At 43.4% G+C, this 22,883-nt stretch overlaps 1 pseudogene; it reads right to left on the bottom strand.

Moving 5' to 3' along the window:
- LOC125195180 overlaps positions 1–20,324 on the bottom strand; it is a 50,621-nt pseudogene extending 30,297 nt beyond the window's left edge.
- Between the last annotated feature and the right edge of the window lie 2,559 nt (positions 20,325–22,883).

Below are 22,883 nucleotides of genomic sequence, written 5' to 3'. Positions count from 1 at the left end.
GTACCCACTAGGTGTTTGATCTATTGTTGACCTCGATCGAGGGACCCGTTTTTCCTAGACCCCGAACCTGAGGAAGTAAGTAAGGAAGGAAACAAAGCAGTTGATGAAACCCAGGCTGGGACTTCCACAAATGCAGTTAAGCGAGCAAAACCATTTCCATATCGTGGGGAGGCAAAGAAGAAAAAGGATGATACAGAGGATCTCATGGAGATTTTCAGCAAGTTGGAAATCAACCTGCCATTCTTGCAAGCCTTGAAAATGCCGCCTTCAGTAAATTCATCAAGGAGTTTATTGCAGGGAAAACCAAGCTAGATGGGAAGATTGTGATTGGAGAAACTGTGTCTGCTGTGATACAGAAAAGAAGGATGCCCTCGAAATGCACCGACCCAGGTATGTTCACATTACCCATCTCTTTAGGGGATATCAAAGTTGAGCATGCCATGTGTGATCTAGGGGCGTCCATAAATGTTTTGCCACTTTCGATCTATAAGAAGTTAACTGGGGTAAGAATGGTTGCTACCAAGGTAGTGATCCAGCTAGCAGATAGAACTTGCATTTGCCCTGAAGGAGTGTTGGAAAATATTATAGTCAAAGTGCATGATTTTCTATATCCTGCTGATTTTTATGTGATCAAGATGAATGATAATGAGTCTGCTGAGTCTAGTGGGGTACTTTTAGGGAGGCCATTTTTGCGTACTGCTAAGACCATTATCGATGTGTTTGATGGAACAATTTGCTTGGACTATAATGGGGAAAAATATACCTTTAGCATAGATGAGGGGATGAAAAGGCCTTTAGATGTTGAGAATCTCTACGCTATTGATGTTATTAACCCTTTAGTCCAAGAATATCTTGAGACAGAATTGATACAGGAACAAATCGACAACTCGGAGTTGAGCCATTCGATTGACAGAGAAGTTGTGGGATGGTGTGCAGCAATGAACACAGCAGAATTGACAGATGAAGAGCTCACAGAGGCCATTATGGAATTCTGCAGAAGCCCGGAATCAGCTAGGTCCAAGGGATCAGCTTATGTGGCCAGCTTGGAAAAATCTCCTGGGTCTGGGAAAGAGACTTTACCGGAAATTGCAGACAAAAATCCCTTGCCCCAGGAGACGAATGGAACGAAAAAAGAGCTGAAGACACTTCCACCAGGCCTCAAGTACGCTTACTTAGAGGAGGATGAGACATTTCCAGTAATAGTCAACATCAACTTGACCAAGGAGCAAGAGAAGGAGTTGTTGGAGGTCATCAAAAGAAACAAAAAGGCAATAGGATGGACTCTCTCAGATTTGGTGGGAATAAGTCCGGATCTTTGCATGCACCACATCCGTTTAGAAGAAAGTGCAAAGGCTCATCGAGATGCACAACGGAAGCTGAACCCGAACATGCGAGAGGAGGTCCTAAAGGAGGTATTGAAGTTGCTTGCTCTAGGAATCATCTACTCCATTCCTGACAGTGAGTGGGTCAGCCCTGTCCATATGGTGCCAAAGAAGTCTGGGATACAAGTTGTCAAGAATGAGAAAAATGAATTGGTACCCACCAGATTAGTGACAGGATGGAGGATGTGCATCGACTACAGGAAGTTGAACGAAGCCACAAAGAAGGATCATTTTCCTTTACCTTTCATTGATCAGATGCTGGAGAGATTGGCAGGCAAACAGTATTTTTGTTTCCTTGATGGATACATCGGCTATTTCCAAATCTACGTTAATCCAGAGGATCAAGAGAAGACCACATTCACGTGCCCTTTTGGTACGTATGCATACCGAAGAATGCCATTTGGATTGTGTAATGCACCGGGGACTTTTCAACGATGTATGATGAGCATTTTTTCGGATCTGTTGGAAGTATGCATTGAGATATTCATGGACGATTTCACTGTATATGGGAACTCATTTGATACTTGTTTAACCAGCCTTGATCTAGTGTTGCAGAGATGCCAGGAAAAGCATTTAGTGTTGTGCCACTTCATGGTGACTGAAGGCATTGTCCTGGGTCACGTGGTTTCTGAGAGGGGTATTCAGGTAGACAAGGCAAAGGTGGATGTGATATCAAAATTACCATACCCTACGAATCAAAAAGAGGTGAGAGGTTTCCTAGGCCATGCAAGGTTTTATAGGAGGTTCATCAAGGATTTTGCAAAAATCGCACAACCACTCACTCGGTTACTACATAATGACGTGGAGTTCGTCTTTGACGAAGGATGCGAAAGGGCGTTCCAGTTGCTTAAGGATAGGTTAATATCAGCACCAATTATCAGGGCACCAGACTGGAGCCATCCTTTCGAGATAATGTGTGATGCGAGCGATTTCGCTGTGGGAGCTGTCCTAGGACAAAAAATTGATGGAAAAAGTTATGTGATCTTCTATGCTTCCAAGACGCTGAATCAGGCTCAGAAAAATTATGACACCACGGAGAAGGAAATGTTGGTTGTCGTATACGCGTTTGAAAAATTCCGACCCTATCTCCTTGGGTCGAGGGTTATAGTCTTCACGGATCACGCGGCGATTAAGTACTTGCTGGCTAAGAAAGAGTCTAAGCCGAGATTAATCCGTTGGGTGTTACTCTTGCAGGAGTTTGATTGGGAAGTGAGAGACAAGAAGGGAACGGAAAATAGAGTGGCTGATCACTTGAGCAGAATACATCAAGGGGAAACAGAAGAGGCCATACCCGATGCCTTCCCCGAGGAGCACTTATATCTTCTGGAGAAATTGCCTAGACCACCTAACTGGGAAGCAGTTTTGGCCTTGACCGGTCTAGGGGAATCGGATAAGGGGAAGCGCACACTGAATGCAGAACCATGGTTTGCTGATTTAGCTAACTACTTGGTCACGGGAGAGATGCCAAGTTCAGACGAGATTTCCCGGGCCCAGAGGATGAAGATTAGAAGTGAAGCTAAATATTACTTTTGGGACGATCCTTACCTATGGAAAATGTGCTCAGATCAAGTGATTAGGCGCTGCATTCCCGAATGGGAACAAAGAGATGTGTTAAATCATTGCCACACGTTAGCATGTGGAGGCCACTTTGGGCCAAGGAAGACAGCGAGGAAAGTCTTAGACAGCGGTTTTTATTGGCCGACGCTGAATAGGGATGCTTTTGAATTTTGCCAATGTTGCGAGAGATGCCAGCAGACGGGGGGAATTTCGAGAAGAGACGAGATGCCTCAGGTCCCAGTGATAGTGTGCGAAATTTTTGATGTGTGGGGAATGGACTTTATGGGACCATTCCCGTCGTCTTGTGGGAATACATATATATTGGTTGCAGTGGACTATGTGTCTAAGTGGATAGAAGCTAAGGCCACCATAACATGTGAATCGAAGGAGGTGGCGAAATTTTTGAAGGCCAATATTTTCAACCGATATGGAGTTCCTCGGGCTATTATCTCGGACCAAGGAACTCATTTCTGTAATCGCACCATCGAGGCTTTGATGAAGAAATATGGGGTTCACCATAGAGTGTCGACTCCTTACCATCCTCAGTCTAATGGCCAGGCAGAGATTTCTAATCGCGAGATCAAGGCGATATTGGAGAAAACAGTTAATCCGTCAAGGAAGGACTGGAGCAAGAGACTCGGGGACGCATTGTGGGCTTACAGAACTGCTTTTAAAACGCCTATTGGAATGTCGCCTTACAGACTTGTGTTTGGCAAAATGTGTCACTTACCTGTTGGTATTGAACACAAGGCGTATTGGGCAGTGAAAGAAATGAACATGAAGCCGATAGCTTGCGAAGAAGAGAGGAAGTTACAATTGCAAGAGTTGGAGGAACTTAGGCTGGAGTCGTTTGAGTCTGCCATGTGGTACAAAGAAAGAACGAAGTTATGGCATGATAAAAATCTCCGGGTCAAGGAACTTCATGTGGGGCAGAAGGTGCTCCTTTTTCAATCTCGACTCAAGCTAATGCCAGGGAAACTGAAGTCTAAATGGATCGGCCCATACACCATCGTTGGCATCCGAGCAAATGGAGCAGTGGAGATCCAGGGAAGTGCTCCAAACTCTGTTCCTTTCCTTGTAAACGGTCATAGAGTGAAAGTCTATAGGGATAATTCCGAGTTGTGTGTTGTGGACGAAGTTCCACTACATACACTCCCTATTATCGCCTAAACGGACGGGGGTAATTTCCGATGAATTCCTGGGTCAAGGAGTAAGTTAACAATTTTGAAAATTCAAACTGAACCAGGGAATCTCGGAAATACAACAAGGATGTAAATAGTTTAATTGCTTTCTTTTAGAAAATCCAAAAAATATTTTCGAAGCACCAGACTCCAAGGGGAACCGATATTTTATGCTCTAACCTCGACCTAGGGGTCTGGAACCTTCATTTTCTTTGTTTTGTAGGACATGGTCGAGGGAATTAGCTAGAGGAGAATCTGAGGGAAGGAGTCAAGGGAAGTCTGGAGGAAGGAGTCAAGGAGGGAAAAGATATTTCGAATTTCAAATTCTGGCCGATAATTATGGGAGACGTACGGTTGCTTACATCACGCCTGCAACCGCACCATCTTTTCACCAGAAAAGCAACCGTCGTCCTTCTCTCTCCAGTTATTCCTAATTAGACGAAAAAAAAAATTTATTTGCTCTCCCTTCTCTCTAATTTCATTTTCTCTCTCTAAAAACAAACGAAACCCTAACCAAAATTTGCCCAGTTTCTTTTCAATTTTTTCAGATCTACACCGATGGATTCTACCAAAGGCACTGTGTATGACCCAACCTTGTTGGCCGAGTTGACGCAGAAGGTGGGAAGTATAGAGAAAGCAAAGGAGGTGTATGCCCTATTCGCCGCCAGTCTAATGCCGTCTGCGCCGACCGCACCATCACTGACAATTCCGGCAGATTCGGCTGCGAAATCGGCGAATCTCCCTGAAGAAGGGTCGCGAGTCTCTACATCACCGCATGCAGAAACCGCTTCACAAAGAGCGGAGGAAGAGGGGGCATTACACAAACAGTCGGAGGATGGTGAACCGACTCACGACGAGACCATGGTGGAGACAGAAGGGAAAGAAACTGAGAGCCCTAATCTTGAGGGTAGGGAAGTGTGTGAGGGGGAAACCCCTATTTCTGTTGAAGTTCGTGAGGGGAAACCCCTGTGTTAGATGAAGTTGCGGAGGGGGTAACCCCTATGGTGGAGAATGTGGCTGAGGGGGAAACCCCTGTGTTTGAGAAGACTGCTGAGGGGGAAACCCCTAAGTTTGAAAAGACTACTGAGGGGGAAACCCCTACTTTGGAAAGAATCGCTGAGGGGGAAACCCCTATTCTGGAGACGGGGGATGGGACCCCGGTTGATTTCAGGGGTGCAACCCCTGAGTTCGTGGAGGAGGGGGCAACCCCAGGAGATGTCAGGGGGGAGAACCCCATTTATATCGAGGGGGCAACCCCAATGTTGGTTGGAGAGGGGGAAACCCCAGAAAAGCTTTTGGCGGAGTCAGATCTACATTCAACTGAAGTACCGGAGCCCGAAGAAGGGCTGAAATTGATCGTGGACCTGGTTGATGACCAGGAAGAAAGTGAGCCCAAGGTTGATGAGAGGGCAGAAAGGAGGCGCACCAGGAGGAGCCTCCTTGACGAAGTCGATGACTTGGTGCCAGATGCGACAGAGGCAGAGGAACGCCGCTTGGCCAAGGAGAAGGGCAAGAAAAGGGAAGGCGGCGGCGACCTCATCCACCCGGTCCAGGAAAGCTCCCTCCGTCCAGGAGGTCGAGGAGACCCTTTCCCCTGTGACCGAGGAACCCTCTGTCGAGGAGCACGACGAGCCCATCCCTGAGCCCAGCTATAACTCTGAGGAGGCTGAAGAAGAGCCGATTATGGGACGCCCGGTAATTTGGCTGACTAAAAGTTTGCTAGAGGAGATGAGGCAGTTCGACGATCAAAAGAGGATCGCGGTATACAAGGAGAGGTGTAGCGCCGGGAAGATGGCTAAGTCAGGAAAGCAGTACAGCTCAAGGGAGCTCAAAATGATCGCATGTGACAAAGAATTCCGCGCCTGTATCCGAGCGATAGGGTTTGAGTGGCTGTTGCAGCACAGCCAGGAGAGGGTACCAGTGGATTTAGCAAGGGAGTTTTTCTCCACTTTTCGTTTGAAGAATACCACTGACCTGGACGCGGATTCTATCACATTCAGGCTTTTCAATCAGGAGTACGAATTGAGCATTAGGGAGTGGTCTCTGCGGATGGGGTTGTTTACCCAGGCAGAAGATGAAGAGGGGGCATGGAACGACAGGATGGTCGGGATGCCAAAGAACACACCTGGATTCAAAGTCCAAACAGCATGGGAACTGGTTACGCACCCTAAGTCAGGGGCGTTTAAATCCAGCTACTCCAAAGCCTCCCACATCGAAGACCGGGTCCTCCGTTTTGCTCAAACATTTGTCAGCTATAATTTGATGGGCAGTGCGAATTCAGCTCTCACCACTACCGACCTCTACTTCACATGGTGCATGGCGAAGGGTGTTAAGGTGCACCTCGGATATTGGTTGGCGCAGGCGTGCCACCAAATGACGAGCAACCCGGGGCGTCATATGTACACCTGCCACCTCATTGGCGCTTACCTCCAGAGAAATATAGAAATGAGAATTGCCAAGGCCGCTCCGCTAGTAGTCATGTGCGAACCCCCGGAGGTGTTTAGTGTTGATTATTTCTTCAACAAGGGGTTGCTGCAGACTCAAGGCACCAAGACTCTCTTCTATTCGTTGGGAGACAAGGTGAAGGCAGAGCCGGAGGAAGCCGAGGAAGCCATGCCGAGTGAAGAGGTTGAGGAGCTGCGCAAGGAAGTCCAGGACGTGAAGAAAGAGATGCAGATGATGAGGAGAGAAATGATCAAGGAGCTCGGTGGGATAAGGAAGGAATTGATGGGAAATCGGGAGGAAGTACAGACCCTGAGGGGAAATATTGCTGATTTGGCGGTGAAGTGTGCCAAACAGAATGAGCGGATGACGGAAGCGGTGGAGCTTTCATTGAAGATGCTAAAGTGGTTGCAGCAGACGCTCCCCTTGACCCAGTCGAGAACGACTCCTGGGTCCAGCAGTGAAGTCAGGCAGCCCACTCAGAGCAGTCCCTCCGTCAGGCAGTCGCAAGAATCGCTCAAGCAATTGATCTCCCCGACCGTTCCCATGCAAGTTCCAGCCCCACCAAAACCAAAGTCTATCGTGAGAAAGCCAGTATCTAAACAAGCAACACAGGAGGAAGAAGAGCTGGAGCAGCCAGCAAAGAAGAAAATCAAAGTGACCCGACCCGGAATCCCACCCCAATCTGGCTCTCGAGGGAGCCAGCCCCAGAAGTGACCAATCATCTCTTGACCAAGTAACTTTTATTTGTCGTTCTTTTAGTTTTTTTTTTTTTTTTATCCGTGTTATATACATGTTAATAGTTGCTATATCTTCTCCCACTTAGCCCACTGCGTGGTCTAAGTGTGAGAAGTTTTGTGTTTCTGTTGTTATGTTTGTTTTCTTATGTTTCTGTGTTTCTTCTCCCACTTAGCCCATTGCTTGGTCTAAGTGTGAGAAGTTTGTATTTTCTGTTTGTTGTGTTGTTTTCTTATATTTTCTGTGTTTCTTCTCCCACTTAGCCCATTGCTTGGTCTAAGTGTGAGAAGTTTGTGTTTATATAGACTGTTTTGTTATTTTGCATTGATCTCTCTATTCCCCCCTTCACGACGATGGCTTGAGGCCAAGCTTGAGTGAAGTGGGAGGGGGAGAGGAGTCAATGCATTACCTTTGTCTGCATATTAAGAGTCTGTTAGTCTTAAGTGTTGTCGCATGAGCCAGTGGATATAATACGGCATGATTCCCTTAGTGAAAGTAATTGAAGATAGGAGGCATTTCAACTTAGAAGCTTTTTTCCTTAAATAAGCCTAGTTAATTTGAGTGAAGCAAGAACGATGGAGAATGCCTCTACTTACTTAGTTGTGAAGCCCTACTATATAGTGAGTTATAAGCCTTAGATAACTTCGAGCTAACACATGTTTAAGGGCCACCACTGAATGCTTAGGGAGAAGAGCTATGAAGGAGAAAAAATTGGGAATTGGGTTATGAAGGTATAAGCTGGACGAAGTCCAGGGAAAGGCGTTATAAGCTGGACGAAGTCCAGAAGAAGGGAGAAGTGGAGGAATAAACTGGACAAAGTCCAGAGAAAAAAAAAAAAAAAAAATAAAATATATAAAAAAAAGGAGGAATAAGCTGGACGAAGTCCAGGGGGGGGGGGAATGGTCTAAAAACAGGAATGATAATAGCCTGACCCAGGAAGGAGAAACTCTCATAACCCAACGCTTCAGTGGTGTAGCATTAACTTAAGAGAGAATCGATCCTAACATCCCTGGTGAGGAATGAGTGATCGAGTGAACCCAACAAACGGGTAAGTGGAAGCTATCTTGACAAGCTGACAGATTAGCTAGGTAAAGGAAGGGAAAGGGCCTATTTGGAGGAGTGCAACCTATTGAATTGACCTTAATCTTGTGGGGACAGATGCCTAAAAATTGAAGCTAGCTCATGCATATGTGTTTATGTGTTTGTATGTTTTCTTATATTTTCTTAGTTTTTCTTTGTGTCTAGGTCTAGGAGTCGGTCAAGAGATAACCGTGCTTGAAATTCGCCTTATTCTCTTTCTTTTCTTGTCTTTATACTTGAGGACAAGTATGGTTTAAGTGTGAGCAGTTTGATAAGGCTAATTTCATGCATCGGTAATGTGCGAAAAAAAATGTTATAATTTGCTGGGTCTAACACTTTTCCTAAGCCAGGTGTGTGAAGAAAATCGCTAGATCAAGGAAGTACTGAAGGAGATGGTCTAGCGAAGGAAAGGAGCGAAGTGAGCAGGAATTACAAGGAAATTGGCGTGACAGAGGAGTCAATAGCTGAGGGCATCAAAGTCTTATCTATACCTCGCTGGGCCCCACTCAAACGCCTATATATAGAAGAGCATGCAACGCAAGAAATCATCACTTTTTCACTCTTCTTAGCTCACACACTTTACACACACTTGGGAATGGATCTGGGGTAGTCGGGAACGGAAGGTTACTTTCTTAGAAATTTCGTGGTTGGCAACACCGTCCGAGTGAGGGCGAAGATACAATTACCTTTAATTTCAGTTGTTTTGCTTGTTTTTACCGTCGAACTTCACTTTTGGGAGTCGACCTTGATGTTGATGATGCTTATTTGTCTTTACCGTTTGTTGATCTGCGTTTAGCAGTTAAATTTCAAGTCAATTTGCATAGATCTCTCTGCTGTTAGTTTATTTCTTCAAATGTTATGTCGATCTCTGTTTATTTTGATGTTGAGGTGTTTGATATGGAATTTGGTGACAGATCTGTGGTTGTTTGAGTATTCGGAGTTCCTTGTTTAAATCTGACGTGATGGAGAGTTTCTGTTGTTTGGAGTTCATGTCGGACGCTTGGATCCGGAGTGGATTTAGCGTCTGAGGTTGGATTCGACGTGTGGAAAGATAGTTGTTCGATAGATTCTGTTTTTCTTCTTGATTTCTATTTTACTTCGTCTAGAGTATGCAGATCTGTTTAGTTCTTCGTTTGTTATGCATTAATTTGATTTCAAGTCAGTTGCTCTGTTTTAATTTTGCTTATGTTGCATTTCTTAAGAAGTTTTACGCTATTTGGTTGTAGAAGACGATGTCACTGTCAGTTAGTACGAGAGTTAGTTATTCTGCCAACTTTTCATTCGTACCTTGCTTTTTCAGACATGGTCCCCACAGTAGGTTTATTTCCTAGGTCTAGTAGTGTAGAGGTTTTCTTAGATCAAGTGTCGGACAGTTAAATTTCCTTTACTACGCTCTTTCATGATTTTGCCTAGGTCTAGCTGTTAGCTTAAGAATTTTTAAAAGTTCCCAAGTCAAGTTAATTTTGATTTTCCTCAACCCAAGAAAATGCGTGGCAGCAGCCAACACCAAAAACACACCCAAATCCTTGAACATGAGTATTACGCATCCTTCTCTGTGGGATCGATCCCTACTTCCCTATACTATGTTTAGTAAAGTGGTTGAGGGTTTTTGAAAGCAGTACTTTGTGTGTCCGACGACCGGGATTCCTCGCGTTCAACGAGTTCCTAGACCACGTGATCTAGTGGATTAGCTGGATCTAGGGAACCTGTTATTCTCTATTTCTGAATATTCACACACACAATGGCTTTCCAGTGTATGATGAGCATATTTTCGGATTTGATTGAAGACTGCATAGAGATCTTCATGAATGATTTCACTGTCTACGGAGACTCTTTTGACTCGTGCTTGCAACATTTGGATGTGGTGCTGGAAAGGTGCCAATCAAAGAGTCTGGTTTTAAATTTTGAGAAATGCCACTTTATGGTTACAGAAGGAATCGTCTTAGGACATGTGGTGTTAGAAAACGGAATCCAGGTGGATCAAGCCAAGGTGGATGTCATATCCAAATTACCCTTCCCTACTGATCAGAAGGGAATAAGAGGTTTTCTGGGCCATGCCGGATTTTATCGAAGATTTATCAAGGATTTCGCCAAGATCGCCCAACCCCTTACCAGACTTCTCTAGAACGAGGTGGAGTTTGTTTTCGATGAGCATTGCAAGGCTGCTTTCAACCTTCTTAAGGAAGAATTGATCTCTGCACCGATGATTCAAGCTCCAAACTTGGATCACCCCTTCGAGGTGATGTGCGATGCTAGTGACTATGCCGTGGGGGTCGTACTAGGTCAGAAGATTGATGGGAAGAGGTACGTGATATTCTATGCATCTAAGACCTTGAATCAAGCCCAACGGAACTATGACACCACCGAGAAGGAGATGTTGGTTGTTGTCTATTCGTTCGAAAAGTTCAGGTAGTACCTACTAGGATCCAAAGTCATTGTCTATACTGATCACGCGGCAATTAAGTATTTCATTACCAAGAAGGAGTCATAACCCCGACTGATCAGATGGGTGCTGCTTTTACAAGAATTTGATTGGGAAGTAGAAGACAAAAAGGGGGTTGAAAACAAAGTAGCGGACCACTTGAGCAGAATAGTACAAGAAGGGAACAGTGAGGATGTGAGAGATCGATTCCCGGAAGAGAATTTGTGTGAAGTGATTTTCTCCGCAAGGAAGATCGACTGGGAAGAAGTAATGAGGCTCACTGGGCAGGACGCGACAACCAAGGGCAAGGAGAAAGTGGGACAGGAACCCTGGTATGCGGACTTGGCCAACTACCTAGTGACGGGAGAGCTACCAATGGTGCCAAACGTGACAAAGGCTCAGAGGATGAAGATCAAGAGTGAAGCAAAGTATTATTTCTGGGATGACCCATACTTGTGGAAGGCATGAACCGATCAAGTTATAAGGAGATGTGTTCCTGACTGGGAGCAACGGGATGTGCTAACGCATTGCCACTCCTTGGCATGTAGAGGACATTTCGGGCCAAGGAAGACTGCCAGAAAGGTGATGGATAGCGGATTCTACTGGCTGACCCTGAACAGAGACACATACGAGTTCTGCAAGGGCTGTGACCGTTGCCAACTGACCGGTGGGATCTCCGCAAGGGATGAAATGCCACAAGTTCCAGTGATTGTTTGTGAAGTGTTTGACATCTGGGGCATGGACTTCATGGGTCCTTTTCCCTCATCTTATGGGAATTCCTACATCTTGGTGGCAGTTGACTATGTATCAAAGTGGATAGAAGCTAAGGCCACGAGCACTTGTGAATCTAAAGAAGTCACCAAGTTCCTCAAGAGTCATATATTCAGCCAATTTGGGATACCGAGGGCAATCATCTCCGATCAAGGGACTCACTTCTGAACCGAACGGTCGAAGCATTGATGAAGAAGTACGGGGTTCATCACCGCCTATCTAGTCCTTACCACCCTCAAGCCAACGGGCAAGCGGAGATCTCAAACAGGGAAATAAAGAGCATCTTAGAGAAGACAGTCAACCCCTCTAGAAAAGATTGGAGCACAAGGTTGGAGGATGCTCTGTGGGCATATCGGACAGCCTACAAAACGCCTATCGGGATGTCCCCATATCGCATCGTCTTTGAGAAGATGTGCCACTTGCCAGTGAGAATTGAGCACCGAGCGTACTGGGCAGTTCAGCAAGTTAACATGGATGCTAGGGCCTGTGAAGAGGAAAGGAAGCTGCAGCTACAGGAGCTAGAAGAACTCAGATTGGAGTCGTTTGACTCAGCCATGTGGTACAAGGAGAAAACAAAGATGTGGCACGACAAAAATCTGAGAACCAAGAATATCTAAGTTGGTCAGAAAGTACTACTCTTCCAGTCAAGATTGAAGCTAATGCCTGGGAAACTCAAGTGAAAATGGGCAGGACCTTACATTATCACTTCACTACGTGCTAATGGAGCGGTCGAGATTTCAGGGAGTGTCCCTAACTCTGAACCTTTTGTCGTCAATGGGCATAGGTTAAAAATATATAGGGAAAATGAAGAGATGTGTGTAGTGAAAGAAATTCCACTACACTTTAATAGCGTCTGAATGGCCAGTTGGAAAGGGGTTTGGAGTTCCACCTGGTCAACGTAATATGATTTGTCCTTATTGACCAGGTGAAACTTTAAATACCCTTAGTAATGATGTAAATATTGTGAATATTTAGTAATTTAACTTAAGATAAGTAGGAAAAATACCAAAAATATTTTCGGATCTTAAATATTAATTTGGAGTTCGTACTGACCACGAGGACACCACTTGGGCGAAACTCTGAATTATATTTAAGAGCCATTTATTTGCTCTATTTCTATTTTTAGCTAGCAGAGAGGGAGGTATGGAGTGAAATTTGAATTTTGGTACGTGGTGCAGCTTTGCAGGCGAGTGCAGCGACTGGAAAGACGCGTGAAGCAGAGACGTGACAGGAGACGTCCAATCAGCTGTGAGAACCCTCAACTGCCTCCCATCCGAAGTGTCGCGACTGGTAACCGCCTGCAACCGGTCAAAACCCTCAACTGCCCACCCCACTATAAAATATCCCACCGCTTAGTCCTCTTCACTTTACAACCCTTACCTGCATTCTCTCACCCAAAACCACCATCCCACTCCGAAAAACCACCGTGAATCACTACCGGAAAAAGAGAACCACCACCGATACAGGCCATGGAAAAGAGGAAAGCAACCGGCAACCCAGCATCTACCACCGGCGAAGACCCCCCAGAAGTCCGAGCGACAGCCGAATCGCGGCCGCAACGATCACAGCCAACGGTGACGACACAAATTCCTACAATGGTTCTTTTAGACGCACTGGCGGCGAATCTGAGGCAACAATGCCTGAACAAAGATTGGACAGCGACCCTGGCCGGATTTAACCTGACCGGAGGGATGCCGGCGACACCAAACCCTACCCCAACTGCAACCACAGTAAACCCATCCATCACCACCCCAAAAACCTCAAACCTGACATCCGAAAAGACCTCCCCAACAGTAACTGCGCAGTCAGAACCCTCTAACCTTTCTCCCAAATACCAACAAACAGAGCCACTTGACGTTAGCCCACTTTCCGCCTATCAAGATCCCAACTGGGGAGAAACAGAAGAAAAGGAGAGCGGAGGGAGAGTAAGCGAGGGCGAGAAGGATGAAGCAGAGGAGATAATGGCCACTGAAACCAGAGCCGAAGAAGCAGAGAGGGAGGAGATAGATCTGAACGAGATGGCCAAGAGGCAAGGGTTAATGACGGATGATGAGTTCCAATCGGTTTTGAGCAAGGGAGATAGGATCGTGGTAAACCCTGAAGGGGTGGCTGAGGTACTGGACCTCGCATCCCAGGCAGTAGGGAGAGGGGAAACAACCATGGAAGCAGATGAGTCAGAGGGGGTAGTCCACCAATCCGTGGAGGAGATGACAGAAGAACAACCCGAGAAAGCTGAAAAACTTGAAGAGGAGAGGCAAGAACCAGAAACACAACCAGAGGAAGCCTCAATAGTGTCTAAACCAAAGCCAATAAAGAGGAAGCTAGTGTTGAAGAACGACCCCAAGGCAGAAAGGCAGAAACCCCAAAGAGTGTCACAGAGATGCTTAGGAAAGTGGAAGTCCAACAAGGCAGGAGCAAACACAGCAGCAGATGCAGTGGAGGTCTCTAGCGAAGACGAGAAGACTACTCCTACAAAACCTAGGGGAGGAGCCCTCGAAAGCTAGCCAGAAGGACACCCAAATGGCAACAGGGACAGTATCATCAACGCCGACTGACCAGAAGGAGAATGCTGACAAGGTGGCTGAGGGTCTGGACCTCGCATCGAGTCAGTAGGTCGGGAGGAGGCGACAAGAAGTGATACTAGTACCCGCATGGTGACCGAGCCTACTACCCAGGAGGCCACTTCAACACAAGCCGACGAAGAAGCAAAGGCAATGGAAGTCGAAGAAAAGTACATCCAGGAAAGAAAGAGAAAGGGGAAGGCCCCTGTCAAGACAAAGCAAGTCGTAAAGAAACAGCGCACAGCCAATGCCAGCATAGTGATCAGAGAGACAGAAGAAAGAAGGAGGTTAAGTGACAGCGACTACACTTCCAGCGAGGAGTCAGACTCAGAGAGCGATATCTCTCTAGAAGGGGAAGAGTACCATGAGCAGCAGCTCCCCGACAACCACCAAGAACTAGTCCACCCTCCGGTAGAGAGGATTGTGTACCGACGGTGGAGGGTAGAGCTCACTGATGAGCTTATGGAGGACATGAAGCACTACAACACCAAAGAGCTTCAAGACGCATTTGACGACAAGGAAGATAGCAGCAAGCAAGTCAAATGCGGAAAGGTACTCCACATACCCTCTTTGGATGAGTTATCTGTTCATGATTCCTTCCTAGCCAGTATGGAAGCATTGGGGTTTGAGTGGCTGTTAGAGAATAGGGAACCGAAGATATCTGTGAGATTAACGAAGGAGTTTTTCACCACGTTTAGGTTCCAAGTCACAACGGACCTAGACGAGGTGTCAATTTCCTTCAGGATATTCGGTGGAGAGCTGTCCATGAGTCTGATCGAGTGGACCGTGCGACTGGGAATGTGTAGCCTGGAGGAGGCTATAGGACCAGAATGGAGAAGCCGAGAGAGGGGGGTACCGAGGAGACACATAGACTTTGAGCCCCAGGAAGCCTGGGAGGAGCTAACCCACCCCGATGCTGGTCAGTTCGCCTCCACTACATCCAGATCCACCCATTTCAACAATTCCATGCTCAGACTAGTGCAACTCTACTTGGGCTACAACTTACTGGGACAGAGTAATTCGGCTGCCAGAACATCTATGACTGAATTGTACATGGTGTGGTGCGCTAATCGCGGTAGGAGGCTGCATTTGGGATTTTGGACAGCCTACCAATGCCACCTGATAGCAACCCACCCAGCTAGGAACTTGTCCCTCTGCCACATACTAGGAGCCTTCGTGCGCAACAACATCATCATAACAGAGGCAGAAGACCTATCTCCGATGTACATGGTCGACGCTCCTGGCCTGTTCGATATACCCTTCTTCGTCCGCACAAACTTGGTATACTATCGAGAAGGAGTACCCCAGTTCTACCCGATGGGAGAAGCCCCTGGTGGAAGGGCACAACAGGGCCAAGAGGGGCAAGCTGGGCAAATTGAACAAGCGCAAAGGCTGAGGCAAGAAAATCTGGAGAGGGCAGTCACTGAGCTAGCGGAGGAGAATAGACAATCACGGGCAGAAATGGCAAAGCTGACAACCCTGATGGAGCATACTGAAGGAATTAGCGAGAGGAAAGGAAAGCACTGGAGCTGGAACAAGTGGACATGGAGGCCAGAACGATGCACCCACCGAACCTGAGGAAGAAGAAGGTGATGAAAAAGAGGAGGCAGATGACAACCAACCGAAATCCACTAAAGAGGAACCAAAGGAACAACCTGCACAGACCCCTGCACCAAGGAGGAGCAGGAGGAGCGTCTGATCGACCCCTCCCCCCCAAACTGACCAGTTAGTTTTCTTTTTAATTTTTAGTTTTCTTTTATTTTTATTTTTTTTACTTTTGTTGTGTAGGTAGAATTATATGTGTATTTAATGTGAGCAAACCTCATTCATAACACTTAGCCTATCCAATAGTCTAAGTGTGAGAAGTAAAGGGTTTGCTACTTCGGTGCATGTGTTTTGTTTATATTTTTTGTGTTTTGTCATAAACATGTTAACTCACACTTAGCCTACTGCGTAGTCTAAGTGTGAGGAGTTTATATGTTTATATATCATGTTTTGTAATATTCTGCTCTGTTTTGTTAAATCTATGTATATATGTAAAACTCTCCCACTTAGCCTATTGCATAGTCTAAGTGTGAGAAGTTTTTAGATATAGTATGTGTTTGTTATAAATGTGTGTCTGTCATACTAGTCATTCCCATTTTTCACTTCACAGCCCGTATCTGGGGCAGACACTTATGAAGGGAGAGGGGGAAGCAAATGACCAGTATGACATGTATAAATATGTTATTTGAGTCAGTGCATGTTAGTATTTAGGTTTGTTTAGGTCTAGGAATTATGTGTTTTTTTTATGGATGGGCTTAAAACTCAACTACCTCGAACTGACGGTGAGGGGAATTGAGGGAGATAAGGCATGCCGGAAAACAGAAACCACCCCCTCCAGTAACCCCTAGTCAGTATAGATGATGCAAGTATGAAGGAAAAACCCATCCCTTAGGTCAGACACGAAAGCCCTCTTAAAAGGTGAGTTAGAAGCCCAAAGTGGAACAGCTTTCCACTAAACACTGAAAAAAAGAAGAGTGACTACCACATGATGTCTAGGGCGAGGCGACCGCGTGTAGCAAACCCTGAAGGTGGTAGGAAACCCCCACAAAAAAAAAAAAAAAAACCCTTAGAACGTGTGTGTGCAAGGCATAAGGCAAGGAGGCAACTGCCCAGGAGGACATACAAAAGGAACCAGCTGAAGAAAAGGAAAGCAAAGAAAGAAGGAGAAAATCGATCTGGAAAAAATTCCAGATCCAAAAATAGAAGAAGGTATAAGGGTGGCAAAGCCACAGAAAAGAAAATCAAAGAAAATGGTCGCAGATACTTGACCACAAAAAGATAAAGGAAGAAGAAGGAATAAGGGTGGCGAAGCCACAAGGAATCTACTGACCAGTTGGAAGCCAATGTCAGAAATTGTCCAGCAGAAGAAGAAGCCCTAGCCAGAAGCCCAAATGCACACAGTTTTCCCTCATCAAAATAAGTAGTTAGTTTTTGAACTTTAGAGCCTTAGGAACAACCACCCCAAACATTACAAACCAATAGCCCCGTTACAAGCCTTAAAGACCTTCAGGAGCTGCACGTGAGATCTGAGTCCGAAGCATCTGTGGTTCAGCATTGAGAGAAAACAGTCCTAACATCCCCTGTGAGGAATGAGTGACTGAGTGAACCCAGTGTTTTGCCTAGGATTGGGTGATCCTGACAAGCGGATATACTGACTGGGGAGGAAAAGGGGGGCGGCGGAAGTTCAAGGCTGCCTAAGGCCGGATTGCACCTGATCTCGAGGGGAGGGATAGTTGAAAATATAGCATGTTCTATGTGTTTAAGTTATTTATATGTGTCATGTGTTTGTGTCATTGTTTGTTTTTCCTTTGCGTCGGAGTCTTGAGTCTAGTTAGGTAGAGTCGGTCAGGGGGAGTAACCAGGCTCGAATTCGACTCATTTCTTTTTGTTTGTCTTCACGCTTGAGGACAAGCATGTGGTAAGTGTGAGTAGTTTGATAAGTCGTATTCTAAGCCTTGGTTACTGGTCAGTATGTCGTGAAATGCATGTATTATCTGCAAAACAGTTGCTCAAGTGTGCAGGATTAAGGGATCCAAGTCAGTAGGAGACGATTCAGGTGACGCAAGTGAAAAGAGCGCTAGAAGGGTGCAATACTGACCAGGATGCATGCCAGAGAAAAGGCTCGAGATGGAGAAGAAGGATAGCTGGGATGATCATTAACAAGGGCAGAAAAGTCAAATCGTGAAGGAAGTCTACCCTAAAAGCAAGGGCAAGCCTCCCTATAAAAGAAGCCACTTGGAGAGAGAAAACAGAGTTCGGTTTAGAGTTCACAAACTCTCGGTTCTCGCACACACTTAGTAGATCAGTCCTTCAGCATTATCCAATCTCTCGTTCCTCGCCACAGCTATGGTCACTTGACGTCCAAGAGTCTGCCGGAGAAGTCATCAATCTACCGTTCCAGCCAGTTTGTCGTAGTAGTATAGCAGTATCACCGCCCGGAGTGGCAAAACAATCGTTATTTGCTTTCTAGTTTAATTTTTACCTGCTTACTTCGTTGGATCTGTTGCAAACATTTATCTTTGTTGCCTTTTGAAGTACTTAGTGAAGATCCAAACGTTTAAGTTATGAAATTTCTATTCCGAATGTCTCTTTGGTTTGAGTTTGCTTCATTCTGCCTAGGAAAGTTAGATTTAGTTATCGCATTTAATTTCTAAGTGCGTGCATGTATTTTATTTCGAGTAGGCTAGATCTGCAGTTGTTGATCGAAATTTTTAGTTATGTCTCAGTTTGAGTTTCCGTGCATGAGTTTCATGTTCTGCACTGTGATCACCACCTTGCATGTTAGTCAGTAGAGGTAGTCTGCAATTTCAGCTGTTCATCTTAGGTTAAGCATTTTAATCAATGGATCTTGAGTTTGAAATTATGAATCTGAGTTTAGTCATGGAGTTTGTGTTCATATGATTTCTGTTAATGTTTGGTGAAGAAGAAAACGTCAAAATCAACTTTAACCTTGGACCACTTTTACTTTTTGAGTTACTTTTGCTTTTGTCCCCCACTTTTTCAGTTGTACCTTCCAGACTTGTCAGAAAGCCAACCAGCCACCAGATATACCTTGTTGTCTAATTTTCCTCTTTTAGTAACTGTCTACTTTTCGTATACCTCTGAGATACCTTGTCCCCTTTTTTACGAACACAACCACATGCCTGTTATTTTCACGCCTACTAGTCAGTAGAGTACCACCTTTATTTCTCGCCTAGGTAAAATCTCAACCCAAGCGTGGTACTGGTAGCTAACCAAAAACACCCAGGAATGTCACCGCAGTATCCGAACGTGTCCATCCTTGTGGGATTTGACCCTTACCTCCATTATACTAATCAGTAGAAGGAAGTGGGTTGAGGAATAATTGTTTGATACCAGGTTCCGGTTATCGTGCCAACGACTCAGCTGGGTCGGGAATCTCATCCTGATCAGTTGGATACACTCTTGCAGTTACATACGTTGACCGAGAGAAAACCTGCACTTTCAATGCCAAATTTCACTATAATTCCAGTCAACAAAATACCTTCCAGCCTGCTTTCGATGAATGATATTTAGTTGACTGCGCCCATTACTGTATTCAGCACCCCGAACCTGTGAGATAAAATCCACCCAACCGCAGCATGCTTAGTGAAAGGCTAGAGATGATAGATAAGTACTATATATAAATTGAATTTCTAAAAATGCACAGATTGTGCTTTAGTCGATGGACAATAATTTCTTGAGTTTAACCAGAAAGAAATGTATAATTTGAATAACTCAAATTCACCCTTAAAATAGGTTGCATTCTTAATATTTATCCAGATAACAAACAGCCGTCAGGGGATAAATCGAGTTCATAACTTCATATGAAACTTAGGCATATCTAAGAGGCACGAGATTAATCTGGTAATAGTTACAGCTAAAATTCGAGCATCTTCCAGTCACAACTTATAAAAATCAACCATGGAGTAGATACATCACATATCTCATATCTGCACTGCTGAAGCATTTTGACAAAATTAGTGTAGTAGAAAGGATTTATTTATTTTAGATGAGCAAGGGTACCTTCAAATCATCTTCAATTTTAGCAATTTGTACATGAATTCCATCCACAATCTCAAAGTAATTACGCGATAAAGAGCGGTGTCAAAGGCTTGTTTGGGCGACTCCACAAAGAAGAGAGAAGCCGTCCAGTAACGAGTCGTCATTGCCGCGAATTTCTGATTGTTGAATCAAATTATATGCAAAAGTAGCGATATACTACTACTACTACTCAACTTAAGGGGAAGTTTATCGAGGGCGGGAGATTCGATTTTAAAATTATAGTAAAATTTTATATTTTATTTATTTTAAATTATTTTTTTTATTTTTTAATAAAATGTTATTTTTAGTATTTTAATTTATTTTAAACTAAATTGAATGATAAAAAAGAAAAAAAATCAATAGTTGTAGTTGTAGTTGTAGTTGTAGTAGTAACTAGTAAGATTCATGAATAATTAAGGGAATGGTGGGTGTTATCTCTTGTTTAAGAGATGCAGTAAAAAAGTGGTGTAATATCCATAAATAGTTAATGAAAATGATGGATTTAAGGAAAGGGTTTTGGATCGGTAAGGATCTCCGACAAATCCTAATTCATCTCCTAATACATACATACATACATACATACATGAGTGATGGATCCCACCATCATTTATTATGTATGTGTGTATGTATTAGGAAATGAATTAGGGTTTGCCTTTAGGTGATCCTCTCCGGTTTTGGATGGTATTTAAAGTAGCCTGGAAATTAATAAATTACTCCTATATAAGCCTAAATTTAGTTTGTTTCTTGTTAATTAGTCTCTGAGCTGCTATGATCGATCGGTTAAGAGCGGTTATGGAAATGGCCTTCTTGATCTGCATCCAGTTGAATATATAGCTTGATTAGCTAGTATTTTACTCTGCTAATCCAAGTTTACTCAAGCAATGATACAGATTTCTCATTTTTTTTCATTTCTAAGTTCGATTCTTCTATAATAATCTAACGTAATAAGTAGTGCACTCATATCTTGTATTGGCCAAGCATCAAATCCGGAGGTGATATTACCATACTTAATTCATCAAATATTATTTTCTTAAATTTTGTGTTAGAGAAAAATGCATTACTTATCTGTGAGAGAGCGAATAATAATTTGCAAAGTCAATTATTCACCGCACTTGTAGGCTCTTTTAAAATATTGAAGCATTTAATGCATTATATCATACTACTCATTTTTTTCTCAAAATATCAGTAGGTCGTGCCACCTCTCTCTATGCCCCGTTGTATTTTATAAACTAATTAAATCATATTTGTATATTCCCTTAGTAAGGGACCCACAGTACTAAGTCATATTTGATATGGATATGAATTTTAAGAAATATAAAGAATAATGAGTTAGAAAAGTTAGTGGCATATAGAGTTTATTTTTTATATTAATTTTATAATAGAACGTGATTGAAGTGAATTAATAGAATGTGAGATCTATTTATTATTTATAGTAATTAAAAATGAAATGTAATTTTTATTTTGGGACGGACTGAAATGATAAAATGCAACTCTTTATTATGAAACGAAGGGAACAGTAGATCGTAAGATCCTAGGCTAGCCGCACCGAATAATATATAGAGGGAGACAACATTAATTGGTGGCTCATATAATTAATTGAACTCGCCTTAACTAAAACCTTAGCACTGTAGCGACGTGTAGTTATATCAAAATTGTAAAGCGATGTATATCGGATTCATAATGAAATTCGCTTCATCAGTATTTATGTTGCCATTTAATAGCAGCCTAAATTTGTCCATAACAGTTGGATCAGAACCCACAATTTCTTCCACACATCCCACATTCATGTATGCATGCCATTTTTTTTACCTTTATGAATATGATCTAAACCAAGAAAACTCTATATCATAAAGGATTAAAGGTTCTTTTCCATATTGTATATGCGATCTTTTGCATATTGTATTTATCTATATGTCTGAGTGTATCACTACCCCACTATTTTAATTTGGTGTATATATGCATAAATATGACAAAAATATCATGCATGAATTCATCTTACGAATATTTTTCTGATCACCATATTACTTGTAATTTTCCTAACGCTGCCATTCATTTACAATTTATAGCTTATTATACAATAATGTGACTAGCATAATACACATTGTTATTCTTTATGACCTTAAAAAAAAAGTGGTAGTAATAGTAACATATAGTGATACATAAAATTCGGATTAACGTACGTATTATTTTAGTAACGAGTGTGGTTCAGGTGAGAATTTATTATAAATGAAAATTTAATATCAGTTGACATTACAAAATATTTCAGTTCTCGATATTCATAAATTAGCGAACTGATATTGAGTCAGGAACCGATATATTTTGTATTGTTTAACTGATATTAAAGTAATTGCGAATTGATATAATTATGTAATACTGTAAAAATGTACTCCATCCGTTCCATAGTAATAGAGTCATTTTGTCATTTTGGTAGTAATAGAGTCATTTCTCTTTTTAGTAAAAGTCAACACATTTTTCTACACCTACTTTACTCTCTTACTTTTTTCTCTCTTCATCTCTCTACCTTTTTCATTTTCCACTTTATTCTCCATTTACTTAACTCACCTAACACAATTTTTCTTAATCTCCGTGCCGAAAAGAAACGCCTCCTTGTAGCAAAAAGGTGATGCGGTCACCCCAGCCGCCCCCACACCCCGGCCCGACAGTTTGTGAGGGAGTTCAATCAGGGTATACAGCGGCCCGTTAGAGAGGAGGTCTTCAACCCACTGTCCTGATAAGAGCCCATCTCTCAAGGCCTCACACTTGTGCCTGAGAGATGGAAGCTCCCACACGCCAGTAGTGGGATTCGAACCCAGCTCCTTGTAGCAATATCTGCTCCCCCGGAACCAACTGCGCTAAGCCCTTGCGGGCAGAAACGCCTCCATTACTATGGAACGGAGGGAGTACTATATATCGTTCTAGTAATTAATTCAATATATACTTTTAATATAATTGTAACTCTTGTAAACAAGGTTAAAAAACAACTTATTTCCAAGTAGTATACTATATACTCCTTTTTTACTAGCGTCCACTTTTTACCAGCGTGCACCTTTTACTAGCGCTAGCAGCATAATAAACATAATTCACTAAACAAAAATATAGATTAAAGTATTAAATATAAAATAAAATAGTTAAATGGAATCATTGTAGTAATTATTAAATCATC

Source organism: Salvia hispanica, chromosome 6 (assembly GCF_023119035.1).
Source record: "Salvia hispanica cultivar TCC Black 2014 chromosome 6, UniMelb_Shisp_WGS_1.0, whole genome shotgun sequence".
Lineage (NCBI taxonomy): Eukaryota > Viridiplantae > Streptophyta > Magnoliopsida > Lamiales > Lamiaceae > Salvia > Salvia hispanica.
The sequence above is the reverse complement of the archived record's forward strand: the minus strand, read 5'-3'. Positions and strand labels throughout refer to the sequence as shown.